The sequence below is a fragment of the Hyperolius riggenbachi genome, chromosome 9 (genome assembly GCF_040937935.1).
Source record: "Hyperolius riggenbachi isolate aHypRig1 chromosome 9, aHypRig1.pri, whole genome shotgun sequence".
In the NCBI taxonomy this organism is placed as follows: domain Eukaryota; kingdom Metazoa; phylum Chordata; class Amphibia; order Anura; family Hyperoliidae; genus Hyperolius; species Hyperolius riggenbachi.
The window spans coordinates 171,270,073-171,289,142 of NC_090654.1; the positions used below are offsets into that span (position 1 = coordinate 171,270,073).

The 19,070-nt window shown below is 42.2% G+C and overlaps 1 protein-coding gene and 1 long non-coding RNA gene across 20 annotated transcripts in view; one reads left to right on the top strand and one right to left on the bottom strand.

Moving 5' to 3' along the window:
* The window catches only part of LOC137532790 (uncharacterized), a 132,573-nt gene extending 124,074 nt beyond the window's left edge, over positions 1-8,499 (top strand). Inside the window, exon 3 of the long non-coding RNA XR_011024000.1 lies at positions 8,416-8,499. This is a non-coding gene — a long non-coding RNA (uncharacterized lncRNA). The remainder of the gene's footprint in view (positions 1-8,415) is intronic.
* ERC2 (ELKS/RAB6-interacting/CAST family member 2) overlaps positions 1-19,070 on the bottom strand; it is a 1,931,514-nt gene that overhangs the window by 177,640 nt on the left and 1,734,804 nt on the right. The gene's annotated exons all lie outside the window — the stretch shown is intronic.

Below are 19,070 nucleotides of genomic sequence, written 5' to 3' on the forward strand. Positions count from 1 at the left end.
TTATTTTCTGCTAAAATGTTGCCCACTGAGTTATTTTCTGGTGAAATGCTGCCCACTGCGTTTATTTTCTGGTGAAATGTTGCCCACTGCATTGATTTCTGCTAAAATGTTGCCCACTGCATTCTTTTCTGCTAAAATGTTGTCCACTGCGTTATATTCTGCTAAAATGTTGCCCACTGCTTATTTTCTGCTAAAATGTTGCCCACTGCGTTATTTTCTGGTGAAATGTTGCCCACTGCGTTTATTTTCTGGTGAAATGTTGCTCACATTGCATTATTTTCTGGTGAAATGCTGCCCACTGCGTTTTTCTGCTGAAATGTTGCCCACTGCATTATTTTCTGCGGAAATGTTGCCCACATTGCGTGATTTTCTGCTGAAATGTTACCAATATTGCGTTATTTTCTGATGAAAGGTTGCCCACATTGTGTGATTTTCTGCTGAAATGTTACCAATATTGCGTTATTTTCTGATGAAATGTTGCCCACATTGTGTTTATTTTCTGGTGTCTGGGGTAACTGTTGCTGCATTTATTATTTAATGGTCATAGTTGGCTATATTTGCTGCTTTGGGGTTACGGCGGGTATACTAATAATTTTCACGATAGTGGTCCTTTACAAGTCAAAGCAGGAGACAAGAACTTCTAGACTGTCTGTTTTCCAAACAGAGTGCTGAAGCCCCAACTGCCACACAATGTAATTTGAGTTTACTGTCAGTATTCATTTTTGGCTTTAAACAAAAGTCTAAAGATTATTTTAATACCATTACATTTTTAAAAGTATTGCACTGTTGTAATGTTATGCTTTTTTTAACAAGTCAGATTTATTTGAGTGAAACTCCATCTTTGTTTTGAAAAATAAATCATCTCAGGTTAAATATGTAGGCATTTTGCAAAGATTTTAGTGGAGTAAGAAGTTAATATATCTTGTATTTTTATTTTGTCATTTTCTTGGTGGACTGATTTAAAAAGGCACCATACAACATATAATAAAATGTAATTATTCAGGATGCCCAATTTAACATTAATTATCCTGTTTTCAGCATCAGGCATCATAATTGCTTCCTATGTCTATATATTGTTTTTAACCCCATCCTCACAGTGATGCTTAGTCTAGGCTAAAATGTAACACAACTTCATGCCCCAGAGCATTCTAAAAGACAAGGGGCCATATGCAATTCACTTTCTCTCCTGAGTTTTTTCCTAGGAGATAATTTTTCATCTTTGATTTAAAAAAACTTTCCAGCATTTTTCTACTAAAAAAGTTTCAAAAAGTAGGTGAAAAAGTACTATCAAAATTATTTTGAGTATTTTCTTGCTTTCTGGTGGCTTAAAAGGCATTGGGCCTGATTCACAAAGCGGTGCTAACTCTTAGCACGGCCGTTTTCGTGCAAATTTTCGCATTGCGCGTGAGGGCGAATTGTTGCGCGAAACGATACCATTTTTGCGCACAAACGAAAATTGATACCGTTTTAAATCGAGTTTGCGCGCGAAAATGTTAACAATGTACGCGAAAATTCGCGATCGCGCAATGCGAAAATTCGCACGAAAACGGACGTGCTAAGAGTTAGCACCGGTTTGTGAATCAAGCCCATTGTATTGACAAGTTTAAAATTATCACCTAGGAGAAAACTCGGGTGAAAAAGTGAATTGCATATGGGCCAAGGGGCCATATGCAATTCACTTTTTTCACCTAAGTTTTCTCCTAGGTGATATTTACACAATTTGTAAATAAAGGCCTTTTAAACTGGCAGCAAGCAAACAAATACTCAAAATAATGTTTCCAGTATTGTTTCACCTACTTGCTGGTATTTTTTCAATTGCAAAGTGCTAAAAAGATATTTTAAATCGAAGATGGAAAATTATTTCCTAGGAGAAAACTCAGGTGGAAAAGTGAATTGCATATGTCGCTAGGGGCCATATGCAATTAACTTTTTCTTCTGAGTTTTCTCCTAGGTGATATTTTCAAACTTAACAAAATGTCAAACAACTAAAATGCTTTTTAATTTACCAGCAAGCAAATAAATACTCAAAATAATTTTGACAGTAATTTTCACCTACTATTTGGTACTTTTTCCATTGCAAAGTGCTAAAAAGTTAATTTAAAGGGACTCCGAGCAGTGCAGAAACTATAGAACGATGCATACCATTTTGAAGCTCTCTTTCTCCTCTTTCCAACGATATATAAACCGCCGCCCTACACCTTTTAGTTTTCGCTATTTTCACGATCGAAATCGTGGCCGCTGCGATTTCGATCGCGAAAATATCGAAAACTAAAAGGCGTAGGGCGGCGGTTTATGTGTCGTTGGAAAGAGGAGAAAGAGAGCTTGAAAATGGTATGCATCGTTCCATAGTTGCTTGTATTACACAGGACGACTTTTCCCCGAAGTCGGCAGCTCTATTCTGTTGGAAAAAGTCGTCCTGTGTAATACAAGCAACTATGGAAAGATGCATACCATTTTGAAGCTCTCTTTCTCCTCTTTCTAACGACACATAAACCGCCACCCTACGTGATTTCGATCGTAAAAATATCGAAAACTAAAAGGCGTAGGGCGGCGGTTTATATATCGTTGGAAAGAGGAGAAAGAGAGCTTCAAAATGGTATGCATCTTTCCATAGTTTCTGCACTGTAAAACTGAAGATTAAAAATGATCTCCTAGGAGAAAACTCAGGAGAAAAAGTGAATTGCATATGGCCCTAGGTGTTGTTTCTGCTCACTTTGGAACACACAGCAAACAAAAAGTATGCACTGATGCACCTTTCCAGCATTAAAGGTGTTGCCACCTGTGATAAATTTAAGAATGTAAATCCGGACGCGGAAAGATTTTACAATGGAAAAACACTGACTAAATAATTTTTAAATAAATATTGTAAATAAAAATCCCTTTTATAAAGTTATTTCCAATAAAGTTCTTGAGTATGCCTTTTTCAGTGGGCTCATGGCAATGTACACAGCTTAAGGCAAAGCAAACCTTTTGTAGACATTTTAAAATTAGGTGCTAAGTCAGTGGGAGGTTCTCACGAATACATTCCCAATTACAAAGATGGGTGTATTACTTCTGGCTTGGATTCTTTTAGATGCAAGTATTTTAACTTGGCTACAGTAAATATTTCACTTTAAATCACCATGTAAAAATACTAAAAGAGTCTTCAAAGCTGCATACACACTTACAATAATTGTCATCGGATCGATTGTTTAAGATTGTTTCTGGGAACATTATAGAAGAATTGTTGTACAGATATACTGCTTGGCAGCCTATTGTGTTCTGTGTAGAGGGAATGGTTGGAGGATGAAGCAGAGGTGCCCTTCTGTGCAGACAGCAGAAGAAAAAGAACAGAGGTTGGTCATTAGTGACCCAGCATGACTACGGTAATCATTAACAATGCTGTCAGTGGCATTGAGGGACACCTGTGCTCATACTACATTTGCAATCTTTCTACAAAAGACAGCAATCTGACAAAAAGCTTATGTAAATAACGTTGAAGTAAAAAGAAAAGTAGACTGGATTTATTTTGCAAGGGGAGGCGTTGGCATGGGGCACTAGTCAGTCTTTTTTTTGTAAACGCAGCACAGCCAACCCTTACCATCTCTTTCATGTGTTCAACCGATTAGGGGATGGCTCTGTGCACCGGAAAAAGTTCCCACTCTACTGCTAGCCCTGTACTTAGTGCTCTTATATCTGGTCAACTGATAGCTTTCTCAAAATGGAATTTCTCTTGAACACCTCCCCCAAATATGAAATATGTGTGAGTAATGGCTTAGTCCCCCATTTGTCTTCACTAACAATAGAAGAGTTGGGCGTGTGAGGTAGGGCTTTACACAAAACTTTATCTGAACTTTATCTGGCTTTACACAAAACTTTATCTGAACAATTAAAGCCTTTGATTCTAGAACATCTAACTCTGTAGTTTTTTTTTTATTCGTTCTATCCCGTCCCCCACACCCCTTCAAAGAAGGTACTGTGAAAAGTTGTGGGGATATAACAGCCCTCCTCTTTAAGGTATAGGATTCAAGCTAGAATGTTTTGCACAGTGTCATTGCTGAGGCATCCATGGTCTACTCTTTAGTGAGTACTGGGGAAGTTCTGGGGTGACTTCTTTTGTATTGGGTGGGATATCTTATGCTATCTCAACTAAACTGCTAAACGTCAAGAGAGAGAAGAAATACCTACTTTAATTTTGCATGGATCTTCAGCACTATTCATGTGAGTGCAGTCTCTTCCTTTTTCTCCACACCGGAATGCCAGTCATTGCTCAGCACTTGACTGATGGTCATTGCTGGGCTGTTGGTTTGGGCTACACTGTTTTCAGTTAAGTATTGAAGGAATTAATCCCATTAACAGATAGCAATGGACACATCCACCTACACCCAGGTAAGTGCCAGATAAAGACAGCAGTCACATGACCACTGCTAAAGAACCTAGGAAAAGTGTTTTTTAAAGTTTTTCCTTACCTTTTGCTGCCATTACTGTTTAGGGTTAAAGGGAGCACAAGACTTATTCTAAATATAATTACAGTTTATCTTTCAATGGTACATGAGATTTTCAAGCCAGTTGAGACTCGTTAGTCGTCGTGTATTGGAACGAGGTCTATGAGACCTCATTTTCAATGCATACTGCACCAATCAAGAAAACATGCAAAAATGGCAACAGCTTGTTTTTGCTGCTCATCTCTAGAATGTGGCTGTATTTCCTACACTGTTGCCTTTATTTCTTTATATCAATAAAAGCTTAACAGTACATTTTTGCAGCCCAGCTTTATTTATGCATAAAGTAAATTCCATTAGACTTCAAAGCTATTTTGTAAAAGAGTAAGAAAAATTCCATCCCCAAAAAATCCTTGGTTGAGCAAATAATTCTCATTTTAAGAGCAGGTGACAGTTACAGCATTTCCCAAGGGCAGTGTATTTGGGATCTGAGCGCAGGCCGACATAGCAGCGATGATGAGAGCCGGACATTCCTCAGACACAATGAAAATGTCGGCAGTGTACTCTGTTTTGAACATGACAACATAACTGTTTACGAGATCAATTTAGCATTTTTTCATCACTTATTAAATATTACATGCAGTCAGCAATTTGGACACACAAGGATTAGGCAAGTGAAACATTGTACGGTATGTACTTTGTAATAAAGCCAAGTAGCTGCCGGCTGGAATGTATGGTAAAAGAGAAAATGATTATATTCCACACTTATTACACAGTTCATTAGGATAGGATTTAATAACAGCACAGGGAAAATGCTATAATGTGCCCAGAACTACACAATGGCTGATGAATATATATTTTAGTCAGCATGAAACTTTACATTTATTGAAGGGTTCACAGTGAACAGCATTGACTTTACATACTTATACACTAAAAGGCATGTTACCTTTCTAGTATTGCTATTTTGACAAAAAGGTGTAATATTTACAACCAAAAATGAACCGTGAGGATATCCAAACGGGATCTAATTTCTGGATGGAATTGGGAATATTAGTAAGCACAACAGGCAGATATCAGTCTGATGCACTCCACTGACGGCAACTGGACACTTAATTTCACCACCATTTATTGTAAAAGTCCTTTTCTCTTTAAAACACTATTGTATCCAGTCTATAAGATATAGCACAGACATCTATGGAATTTTGTTCTTTACCTCTTTTCAGCAATTTAGATAAAACGTAAAATTTGTTTAAAAATTGGGGATTTAAGGTTTGCATTCAAGGATTTGGCCTATGCTGCACAATCTAATTACAGTTTTTTAATTTGGAAAAACAAAATCCCTAAGTTTAAATGACTGAGCATCTGGACTTTAACTTGCAAGTGGGTGTCTCTGCAGATGAACTTTACAGCAACACACCTTCACCAAACACTGTGCAACCTGCATGCAAGTATTTGTGAATCAAACGGACAATACCATGTCTGTGTTAGAGTAGGATTAGGTTTAGTTGTAGTAAAATTTTAGTAACCTGAGGGTTCCCCTAATTTAGATAGCCTGATGTTTTCCTCAGTATAGGTAGCTTGATGTGTTCCCCCATATAGGTTACCTCAGGTGCCCTCCCCATATAGGTAGCCTGAGGGTTCCCCCCCCAGCACAGGTAGCCTGAGGTGTCCCAACAGTATAGGTAACCTCAGATGTTGCCAAATAGTATAAGTAACCTCAGATTTCCCTCAAGTATAGGTATCAGCTGTCCCTCGCCCCATGTGGAGTTGCAAGCAGTGCCTCACCTCTCCAGGGTCCAGCAACGCATAACCTCACTTCAGCCACTTAGTGTCTCATCTCTGTGGTTCAAACTCTCAACACATAGCCCCATTGGTACATGCTGGCAGGTCATATGATGACAGACACCACCAGAGTCGTGGAAACAGGACACTATGTGGCTGAAGTGGGGAGATGCATTGCTGAATCCTGAAGTGCGGAACCTGAGACAATTGTCTTGGTTGCATTATGGATAATCCAGCCCTGCATGTGAGCAGGCAGAAGTTTAATGTTATTTTCAATTTACCATAAAAAGTTTGTAGTTGATGTAGCAACTCTTTAAAATAAAAAAAACAAAACTAATATCACTGTTGTGAGGCATGAATGCTTGAAACATAATGGGTCGAGGTATTTTAGAGTGGGGTGTGGGAATTCTTACTTTATCATAACTCTGTATAGTCTTTTTCCGGGGAAGGGGGGGGGGGGGGTTGCGACAATGTGAACAGCTGGCCTGTCCAGATTTTGTATAAGGATCTCAGTTTTGGGGTAGATTTTGTATGAGGATCTGAGTTTTGGGGTAGATTCATGTAATCTTGGGTCACATGGGTCATCCCACCTTGTTCCATTATTTTTCCGCACTGCTTCTAAGCAGCAGGAACCAATGCCACATTCATTCCTATGTTAACGTGCTCAAATCAGTCCCAGCCCATGCAGTCACCAAATCAGAGGGCCAATTAAAAATATATATTGTGAAATAAATATATATTGTGGTAGTAAAAAAAATACTGTTTTGCTGACAGAGTTTTTTTAATTCAAGATGTATATAATTATCAGTATTAATATACTCCATGCTACTTCAGCAGTTGCCACTTGCCTTATTCAAGTTTCAGAAATGGGCAATACATGTTTCAGTGTATCACGTGCAACATTCTATTTAGAATTTCTAAATAAATATTTTCCAAATGAATTAAGTCATTGAGGCACTGAATAATCTTTAACTGATATCCCTTTGACTGTATTTATATAGCCCCCTTGTACATCAACCCCTGCAATAGGGCCAGCTTTATCAATACTGTCTGAGAGGAAAATCTGAGAGGAATGATGTCAATCTACCCGGATACTCCTGCCTCATAAAAAATAAATACCACACAGTATAGTTACTATCTGCAAAAGAGAACTTTAATTCAGTTATGTGTGGAATAAAATAACACATACAATATAAACTGACAGTGCAATCCACCAGTGTGGCAGCTTTTCATGAGTTTTAGAAGTGGTATCAATCACTTCTTATGTCTATGACAGATTAGCACTGGTTTTGCACTGGTCTACCAGTAAGATATTTCTAGAAATTCATGCAAAACTAGTGCAAAAGTCTTCTTATGTTGTAAGTAGAGAATTTACTGTCAGGACACATGCAGATGGCAATACTAATCAAATAGGTAGGAAATAAAAAGACTGTCATAATTGCTTTAATAAACACTGGACGGTGCTGAGTGAGAACTCCCCTAAACAGTATCCTAAGCTTTGTGGAAGTAAGGAAACAGTGATTTTGGAACCCATAAAACATATGTGGACTGTATATTTTTCTCATGTGAGTGGGAAAATAGATTAAATAGTGAAACTGTACATACACGTTAATTAGGTTCTAGAAGTCCGTCTCTATGCATTACATGGGGAACAGTCCATTCCCACACTACAGCAGGATTGACAATGTGGCAGAAATGCTAACTCAGAAATTATCCTGACGCATATTTTCCTCAATTACAGCTGGCTTCACTGCTATGTCAAAGCATTACCTTCCTGTAATTCCCACAATCAGAACATTTGCAGAGACATGTAGCTATGTGGATTTATACAAGCTGCATAGGCATTGGCAGTTAAATCAAGATACCTATCCACTCATGGGGAATTAATGTTTAGGATTATGTACAAGACTAACCAATCAACCAGATAAAATCATTGAAAACATCACTCTGGCTGCGTCTCTCTGGAATAAAGCCCCAGTGTTTTCTGTACAGCGTCTATAGAGTGTTATCATAACAACAAAAACAATGTATTTTTTAAGACAACTCAAAGTGTAAACAAGTACAGGGTTCCAGTTATAATGCTAACTAAATTACAGCTTTATTTTATAGAAAATATAATCCACATAGAAGGGAAGGTTATTTACTTAAGTTTTCAAAAAGTGGTGTATAGAACATAGACATTGTTTATTCTGTACTGCATGGTCTTCACCAGACGAAGGCGTGATCATACGCCGAAACCGGTAGTGACGTCAGGCGGCATCGTACGCACCGCTCCCTGCCAGAGAGACATTCTCCCCTTGATTTTCATCCTGCCGACCCTGGCCAGGTCGAGTCAGCTTAAGGAGTTTGTGGGCGCACATCATAGCACATAAGAGTAAGTGCAATTTTACAGTGATTTATTGTTTTTAAAAGGTAATGCACCATCGGAGCGCTCTCTCCCTCGCCTCTTCTATCAGGTTCAGTTTTACTGACATTGCTAAAGCTAACTATATACTACACAGTGTTTAATCACTTACAATTTGCTAAAAACATTGAAGTGAATAGTGATGAGCATGGAAAAATTATTATGCTCGAGCTCACAGCGAATTGGACCTTTTTCACGATAATGGTGTACATTTATGCTAATTTTTGCCTTTGCGCATTTAATTAACCTCCTTGCCGGTTATCCCGAGCTGAGCTCGGGGTAACCTGCGCAGGAGGATTACTCAGGCCCGCTGGGACGATTTTTACAATTTTTTTTAATTGCACGCAGCTAGCACTTTGCTAGCTGCGTGCATAACTCGATCGTCGCCACTCGCCGTCGATTCGCCGCTACCCTTCGCGCCGCGCCGCCCCCCCCAGACCCCTTGCGCAGCCTGGCCAATCAGTGCCAGGCAGCGATGAGGGGTGAATCGGGACTCCCTCTGACGTCCCGACGTCCCGACGTCCATGACGTCTGTGACGTCATCGCGATCATCGCCATGGCGATGGGGGAAGCCATGCAGGAAATCCCGTTCTGAACGGGATTTTCTGCTTGTGCAGATCGCCGGAGGCGATCGGAGTGGGTGGAGGGATGCCGCTGTTCAGCGGCTATCATGTAGCTAGTGCTAGGCTAGCTACATGATTTAAAAGATAAACAAATTTAAAAAAAAGTGCTGCGCTGCCCCCTTGCCGCAATAATTGGAACGGCAAGGGGGTTAAAAATTAAAGACTACAGCCAACTTTAGTGGTTAATAGCAAAGCCCCCATACATGCTAGAATCCCCATTCACCATAGAATCACCACAATTTGCTAGGTATGTTAACCACTTCCATACCAGAAGTCTCTACCCCCTTAACCTCCCTGGTGTTATGATTAATTACAGATTTAAGGTCTAAAAGCCATAACATTTTTTCACAAGCTTTTAGACCCTAAAAACAAGAAGAAAAACATACTACAGAGAAGTCTGCGGCAGCTCCTGCATGAAACTCACTCAGGCACAGGATTACGATCCTGTTCTGCAGCTTTCCATCCCGAGCCTGACTAGTACCAAAGAACAGCACCTCCCAATAATTCTCCGCACATACCTGTCACCACCACCAGCCACAACAGGATTGGCTTACAGTGATGACAGGGATCTGGAGGCAATGAAATCAGCTCTTGCCATCATATAGACGGCAGGGCAGTGATCTGCGACGGGGAGAGTGTGATGCAATCGGCGGTAGCAGTGGCAGCATGCGGCGGGATGTTTGAAATCTATGCCCTGGCAGGAGGAACAGGTTTAAAACAGGGTGTAGATTTCAATTATCAAGGTCCGGGAGTCGTTAAGGAGAAAAGAGGGAACAAAGGGATCAAAAACCTTTTAAAAAAAAACTGGAATTTTTGAGAAAATCGATTTCAAAGTTACGATAGGAAAAAAAAGTTTTTGTTTTTGTTTTAAATGTGGTTAAATGACAGATAATGTATTTAACGATCGGTAGTGAAAATTTACATTTATCAACAGAAGGTGCACTGAAAAAAGTTAAGCCGCACTAATGCCTTGTCACCCATGCACCCCCAGATGCTCATCCCCACAGGTGAAATGGGTATAGAGTACTTCAGTGCACCTTGCCGCCCGCCCGTCACTCAGTCCAACAGTCACTGCTGCAGTGCAATCAGCAACTGAGCCTTACCCTCACCTTTTGGTTCATTCTGCTTCCACGAACCACAATTTTTGAAACCTCCCTGTCCTGGCCCTGGCTCTTAGGTCTGGGATCTGCTGCTGCATTCTTTTATAGATGTCAGTGATATCTCACACATAGGCAGCATGCTGGAACCTCTACATGCACTCCACCTCACCCCATCAATCCCAATGGCACTGTGGGGAGTGGAGCTACAATGGACGTCCATTCCTGCAGCTATTACCGCACATGGAGGGGGCAGATTTGTGTTCTGCAGGAAGGCGAGCAATAAGGCAAACGGGAGCCAGGAAGGTAGGTATTTAATTGTGCAGCCACAGAGTGGGGCTCACCAGAAGATCCCCTGGCCCTTTAGTAGCTCGGTCCGGCCCTAGCCAGGACATTTTATAACGCTGTCGACAACAGGCCGGGACATTGGCTGGGACATTTTTGGTTCCAAAATGTTAATTGAACATATTAGCAAGAATAAACAGTGGTACAATCGTAAACACTTAAAAAGGACATTATAGTGCAACCCTCGTAGGGGAGCAGAACTATTGCCAGTTAACATGAGCAACTCCAGTAGATAATAAGCTTCTTGTACTGTAGGAACTTAACTCGTGCACTTAAACTTGTACAACAAACACTGTAATCATAAATAAAACAAGAACAGTAAAGGGGCCCATACACCTAACGATTTTCCCGCCGATATACAGCAGATTCGATCACTGTGATCGAATCTGCTGTGAAATCGTTGCACAAACGCTGACAGAACGATCGATTTCCGTCTGAAATCAATCGTTCCCGTCGATTCCCGTTGATCCGTCCGTGTGGAAGATTTCGCTCAATCGCGGGCGGGTCAGGAGTGCGTCAATAGCGGCGTTCGAATGCCCGACAACCGACGCTAGCGGCAATACATTACCTGCTTCGGCCCCTGCGCGTGTCCCCTGGTCTCAGCTGTCCCTTCTCCGTGCTCGGCTCCTCCAGCTTCACTGAACTTCCTGTCCTGGCAGGAAGTTTAAACAGTAGAGCGCCCTCTACTGTTTAAACTTCCCCGGCAGGAAGTTCAGTGAAGCTGGAGGAACCCAGCATGGAGAAGAAGACAGCGGAGACCAGGGGACATGTGCCGGCCGGAGCAGGTAATGTATGCGGGGGCCGGGGGGGGGCGGCGGCAGCAGTGGCAGCTTCACAGATTGTGATCGGTTTCATGCTGAAATCGATTCACAATCTGTTTGCAGTAAAGGCAGCCATACGATCCCTCTCTGATCAGATTCGATCACAGCGGGATCTATCTGTTGGTTGGATCTGATGGCAAATCGACCAGTGTATGGCTACCTTAAGATAATTTGGCTCAATGATAAACAGCACCACGAGCCTGCAGTTCTGAAAGGGCTGTATGTGAGAGGGTAGGGAGGATCCTCCCATCCTCTCAATGTGCCCACCCTTAAACCTAGAAGAAGTGCATGGCAAGAAAGGAGAGAAGGAGAAAAAGAGAGGGGTAGAAAAGGAAGAAAGAAATAGCAAAAGAGTCCAAAAGAGTATAGGTCTCAATGTTTAGGCCAGAGAATTTCAGTTGTATCCAGGGTTGCCATATGCGCAGGCATTATTTTATGCATATCATGCAGGACACTAGTAAGTTGACCATGAAATCCGACTTACGGGCCTTGACCTCAAGGTTGTTTTGATTGATTGTTTTTTTTCCTAATTTTTGTTGTTAGGAATGGCAAGGTAGCTAATTTATTCAGGTCTTCTAACAGGCTTTCTATTTTACAGTGGAAGACTGCTATCAATGGGTCCTTTAAGATATTAATGTGGAAGGATTGCAGCAAGCTAGAGGTCCAACTCCATAGTCTAAAATGTCATGGGCATTGCCACACAGCACCTCACCTCTGCACCCTCTGAAACACCTAGAGTCCACCAAGTTGGTAAGTTTAGCATGTCTGGAAGGCACCAAATACCATTGTGTCAGTACTTTATATGCCGATTCCATGACAAAATTATTAGTACAACATCTTGCTATTCTCTGCCATCTCTCTATCCACTAGTCTCGGTCTCCATTCTGTCTGGGACATTTCTGTAACTTCCGGGAAGATGGGACCCTAACTCTGGGAGTGTCCCAGGTAAATTGGGCTGTCTGGTCTCTAGCTTCAAACAAAGGCTACAGTTGAGAGAACATTACACCATTCTAAGCCCACATTTGATAGAATAACCATTTCTAGCCTTTAAAATAGTCACACGAGCGCTTTCACACTCTTACTCTAGCCCAGGCATGGGCAAACGTGGCCCTCCAGCTGTTAAGGAACTACAAATCCCACAACGCATTTGCCTTTGAGTCATGACTGTAGCTGTCAGACTCCTGCAATGCATTGTGGGACTTGTAGTTCCTCAACAGCTGGAGGGCCAAGTTTGCCCATGCCTGCTCTAGCCCCTGACCTAAACGGTGGAAAGGAACACTGCAACCAAATGATCCAACCTACTGCAGTAGCCCATAGTAGGGGGTGTGGGTTTGGCTTAGAATGCCATGAACTGGACTTTACCGTGTGGCCATTGGATAATGAAGAGGATTAAACAGTCAGACGACAACCATTTCTAGGGCAGGAAACAATTAATTAGCAAGGTTCTTATTGAACTAAAGGGGCCCATACACGGGTCGATTTAAGCCTTCAATCTATTGATCGATTTGATCTATCTGACAGGATGGAAAATCTAGGTTGTTCTGTTGCTGGCAGCAGATCAATGGTCCATAGAGTTGCATTGGATCGAATGGTCCAATAATGCATTCAGACCAATTTTCAATAGATTTTCAATAGATTTCATTCTGAAATCTATTGGAAATCTGTTCCTAGTGTGCGGCACACATCAGATAGATTCCTGTCAGATAGATTCCTTTCAGATTCGACTACTGTATCTGCTGTAAATCTATAAGTGTATGGCCACCTTTACTAGTTTAGGACTTTATGCCCTATTTTACTGCAATGTTGGAAATTTGTTTTAAAATGACAGGTTTGCAAGTTAAAACCTTACATTATATACCAATTCATACATACAGAAGCTATGACTAAGATAAAAACAAAAAAATGGCCACCGCTACTTCAAAATCTGCTTGTTAATACAAGTCTACCTAGGTAGGGAATGACAATCCTGTAGTGCTGCTGTAAAGGTTAGAGATGGCCCGAACGGTTCCCGGGCGACCTACCGCAATCTGCGTTCATGGCGAACCGCGAACACGTAGCGAGTTCGACCCGCCCCCATACCACATCATTGGGCTAAACTTTGACCCTCTGCATCACACATCACAGTCAGCAGACACATGGCAGCTAATCAGGCTGCACACCCTCCTGGACCTCCTCCCCTCCTTATAAAAACGCTGCTGCGCCAGCCATTTTCTCACTCTGTCTGCTGCCTGCTTAGTGAGAGAAGGAAGAGGTTGCTGGAGTGATGGGGAAAGTGTTAGTTAGCTCTTGTTAGCTTGCTCTTTGCTGATATTTGTTGCTGAAAAGCACCAAAAAAAGCTATTTTGAGAGGTAATGTTCTTGTGATGTGTTTTTTTTTGTGCGCGCCACTGACCGTGCATATATACAGCCCTGTCTGTCACAGCTGGCCCTTGCTATACTGTGCCAGGCCCAGCACAGTCAGTGCATACCTTTCACTGCATCTGAGTGACTGCACACTGTATTATACCAGTCACTGCATATCTTTCACTGCATCTGTGTAGCTGCACATTGTCTTATATACCAGTCAGTGCATACCTTTCACTGTATCTGGGTGACTGCACATTATATTATACCAGTCACTGCATACCTTTCACTGCATCTGTATGACTGCACATGGTATTATACTAGTCAGTGCATAACTTTCACTGCATCTGTGACTGCACATTGTATTATACCTGTCAGTCAGTGCATACCTTTCACTTGAATGGATGGCAGACTTGCCCTCCATAACAGATTCTCATTAAAGCATTTCAAGAGTATTCGTCTCGTCATTATAAAGCAGGGCCTCGAAAGAGTCCTCCAGTATTGTTATTTTTCGTCACTACCTCCCTGAGTTGGGACTTGCGTGCTGTGCCTGCGCCTTCCTTGGATGTGTGGTGGTAGCCGTTTCTCAGGCTTCCACTCCGGACCGGAATAAAACCCTGATTCCCGTCCCGTTACCCGTGGTCACCATGGTACTGAGAAAGTACCATGGAAAGTTTATCACACAGTTGAATGAATGGCAGACTTGCCCTCCATAACAGACTCTCGTTGACGGAACTGCACAGACAGCAGAAAAAGTAATTTAAAAAATAGATGTAAGCTTTAACAATGGTAGAGAAAGAACCATCGAAAGTCTGAGCAGCGATGAACTCCTGGACTACTGGGTGTGCAGGCTTGACCTGTGGCCAGAGCTGTCACAATTTGCCATCCAACTTCTGGCTTGCCCTGCCTCAAGTGTCCTGTCAGAAAGGACCTTCAGCGCAGGTGGAGGCATTGTTAGTGAGAAGAGAAGTCCCCTAGGTCAAAAAAGTGTTCATTACCTCACCTTTATCAAAATGAATGAGGCATGAATCCCGGGAGGACTACTGCCTGCCCAAAGACTAAGTCAGTCCCCACACACAGCGTCTCTGCCTGCACGCCATGTGACTGCCTGCTCGAAGACCAAGTCAGTCACCACACACAGCAACTCTGCCTGCACGCCGTGTGACTGCCTGCCCGAAGACTAAGTCAGTCCCCACACAGCATCTCTGCTTGCCTGCTGGCAGCTGCTGCCTGCCCCAAGACTAAGTCAGTCCCCACACAGCAACAGGGTCCAGGACTCCAGGTGGATTCCTGAATTTTTGCTGCTAGCAGCAGCCGCTAACAAAAAGAATAATGTTTTTTCTGGTGTGTGTACATGCCTGCCTAATTTTTCTGGCTGCACTGCGACTGCAACAACAAAACAAAAAGGCATGTACAAGTGTCAATTCCCCTTCGTGATTGTTACCTTGCTGCGGTGAAGGGGCTTGCATATCACAATGAAGCAATGACCTATATGAGTGTGTTGGGGGGCACACCCAAGATTATAGGGTCATTGCTTCATTGCGGACAGACCAAATTCGATCAGCTGGACAGTCACTGTTGTTCTGTCATTGAGCTACCTCAGCCCGAGCATATGGGCTTGAAAACCGCCGTCGTCTGCACTCTCGCCATTGTGCACACCAGTCCACTGTCCAGCACAGCCATCACTACACTAACAGCTGTTTGCGGTACGTTACACAGTGAGTTTGGTCTGTCAGTGTGAAGCAGTACACTACTTACACTACCTGCTGATCCATGTATAGCACACACGCAAGATGTTTTCAAGCACTTTATGCCTCCAATTTAGGAATGCAATGTGATTTCTGTCCTTTAGGGATTATAACCAGGCTCTGCGTCAAATCCGTAATTTTCCCCGGGCCTTTTGCCATGTATCCCACTCCGCCATGCCCCCCTCCAGGTGTTAGACCCCTTGAAACATCTTTTCCATCATTTTTGTGGCCAGAAACAGTGTTTGTAGTTTTTCAAGTTTGCCTGTCCATTGAAGTTTATTGCAGTTCGCCGAGTTCGCCGGTTTGCAAACTTTTGCGGAAGTTCGCGATCCCAAAATCTGAGGTTCGAGCCAGCTCTAGTAAAGGTATGTGTGCAGTAGTGTTTGAATATTGTTTGTCTTTGAATTTGCACATTAGCTGCATTAGAGTAGTGTTTCACTTGCATTTGAATTGCATTTGGTCTTAAAGGGACCCTTAACTGAGAATTATATGGATGTTTCCTTTTAAACAATACCAGTTGCCTGGCAGTCCTACTGATCTCTTTAACTGCAATAGTGTGTAAATCACACACCTGAAACAAGCATGGAGCTAATCCAGACTGACTTCAGTCAGAGCACCTGATCTGCATGCTTGTTGAGGGGCTGTGGCTAAAAGTATGACACAGGATCAGCAGGAGAGTCAGGAAACTGGTATTATATTAAAAGGAAAAATCCATATACTTCTCAGTTTAGGTTCCCTTTAACCTTCAAGAAACTGAATTCAGATGACGGTGAATAAAGCAGATTGCATTTGGAAAAATAGAACACAAATACTTTACATTTTGCTGACAAAATATAAAAAAGGACTAAATGATGTTCCCTTTAAATAGGTTGTTGTCTTCTTTAATGGTTACATAATAAAAAGATGACGTTTTTATGATGTTACCATTTCACTCTCTCACATACTTAAAGAAGCGAATATCTGATGTATAATTTTCACATTTTAAATTGTTTTACAAGATGGACTCATGCTGAGCCATCAGTGAGAAGCCTCTTTGTGGCTTAATAAAGACATCACAGACATCTGTGGGGAGAATATAATGTATTCTCAGCAGCATTTTGCAGTTCAGTGGAAAATATGTAAACCTGTCATTTCTTTTCCTTCCTGGGGGTATATTCGAGTGACCGATTATACAGCAACTCATACTTTAATTTGCACGGTGTAAGACCAAGCCAGATTTCCCAAAGGCTTTGTCACTAAGATGCATATTAATATTTCATTTTACTATAGATAACTGCAGATCATTGTTAGTAAACAAATGGTTAAAAGTAAAGTACAGGGTTGCTTTACAAAAATCAAGTTCGGCATTTGGATTTATTTTACTACAATGCTTGTTTAGTCTGTCTTATTCACATACATTGAATTAAATCCAGATACTTGTGTTGTTAATGCACGGAGCAGAAATAGGGGCATTCAAACAACCACAAATTTTCTACGTGTCTCTTAAGAATCATTTCCCAGCAACAAAGAAATAACCACCAAAGTGTGGTATACTACAAACTGCTTTTTAAAAAAATACTGAAAATGTTCCAGACCTCTATAACTAACTCTGCTACATTCATTCTGTAAATGCAGTTATGCTGGAGTCTCATGCTAGAGGCCTGATATTTGTAGCTGAGTGTTGAAAAATCTTGAGCTGGTGGTAAAACAGGTACAGGTGAGCCAAGCATAGTTCCTACCAGGGCTGGGCCAAGGCAGAGGCAAGAGAGGCTCCTACACTGCGCGTGTAGGAGGGGATGCACAACTCACTCAGCTATCTTTCCCCTATTGTGTTTGAAGCAGAGAAAAATAAGACAAGGGGATACATGGCAGTGACTGCAGCCCAGATAACTAGAGATTAAGGTGATGGGGGGGGGGGGAGGTACCTGTTAGTCTAATAGCAATCAGTGTGTGATGGCTGGGGTGGGAGGGATTGGTGGGCGCACTTTGGTGTCTCAGCCTTGGGTGCTGGAGGACCTTGTCCCGGCTCTGCTTCCTTCAGTAACAAACCTGCAATGCTTTCACTGCTTTGTGCTGGATATAGGGGAGAAAGGATATCTTTAAGACCTTAGTTCATACTAATGCGTCATACAGTGTTAAATAACAATTGGTTAATGGTAATGTATTAATGGTATTAATGGGGAAGCTATGAAAGGTTAGATGTTACTGGGAAAAGGTTTGGACACTGGGGACCTGATTCAGCTGCACACACAGCAATCACTAAGCAGGCAGGTACAAAACTCAACTTCTTACATGGAAATGTCAGATCCAGTTGCAGGCACGTACCTTGGGGTGGGCTTTTGGGAGAGTATCCGAAATTGAACACTAGATGGGCAACAGTGAGCATTGAAATATACACAGAAATATCACTTGAATCTGCCAGATGTGGGTGGCTAATTATTAGACCTTAGATGCACTCAGATGGCTAATTATTAATATATGGACTGATACAGCTGGGAAAACCTTCTAAAGGCCCACCCACCACATTATTTCCCAGATGATTTTTTCACCTACCGACATTTTTTTGGGCAACAAGCAGTCGTATGACCTTGTGATGTGGGTACAGGTGCCCGATCAAGTAAACAACGTTTAGCGACACATACTGATAAAGACCATGACAGCAGATCGGATCTTTAAGACCCCCAACGACTCCATGATCGCATGACTTCCTGTTCGCACCCCTCATGTTCCGTCATGTAGCGTCACGAGTAGGAAGACAAATCACTGAATGCTTGTCCTCAAGGGGCACTGTTGCATAGTTGCAGGCAAGTGGCTGCTGGGTGGTAAACTGGACTGGTCTCCCAATCTTTTTTGCTTTTTTCTCTTCTGGAGAGCCTAAGGCTGGTTTCACAGTGGGACGTTACAGGCGCACGTTAGAGCAGCCTGTAACACAGCCCACCGCACAGTAATGAAAAATCAATGGGGCTGTTCACAGTGCCCACGTTGCGGTACATTGTAATGCTGCGTCACAAGACAACGTACTGCATGCAGTACTTTAGACGCGGCTGAGCCGCGTTAGACTGCTTGCACATGCTCAGTAATGTTGTGGAGGAGCGGAGAGCGGCCAGGCACATGGCTAATTAATATGCACTGCACGATGTGACGTGCAGTGTTTACTTCCTGGAGCGGCCACTCTGTGCGGCGATTGGCCGGCGGGACCACGTGATGCCGCATGCGCACAAGAGTGCGCATCACGGCATCACTGACGCCAGAGTGAGCTGCACAACGCGGCTCACTCTGACGTCCAGATCCAGCACCACCAGGCGTTGCGTTAGGGGGACGTTATGCGACCTTAACGCCCCCTCTAACGCAACGTCCTGGTGTGAAATTAGCCTAAAGGTACATATTTATATATGTACATACACTGGATTACAATATTACATTATAATTATTCACAATAAACAGAAATAAAAAGAAGATACATACTGTATAATAATTCATCTAGATAACAGTAGGGCAACAAACTGT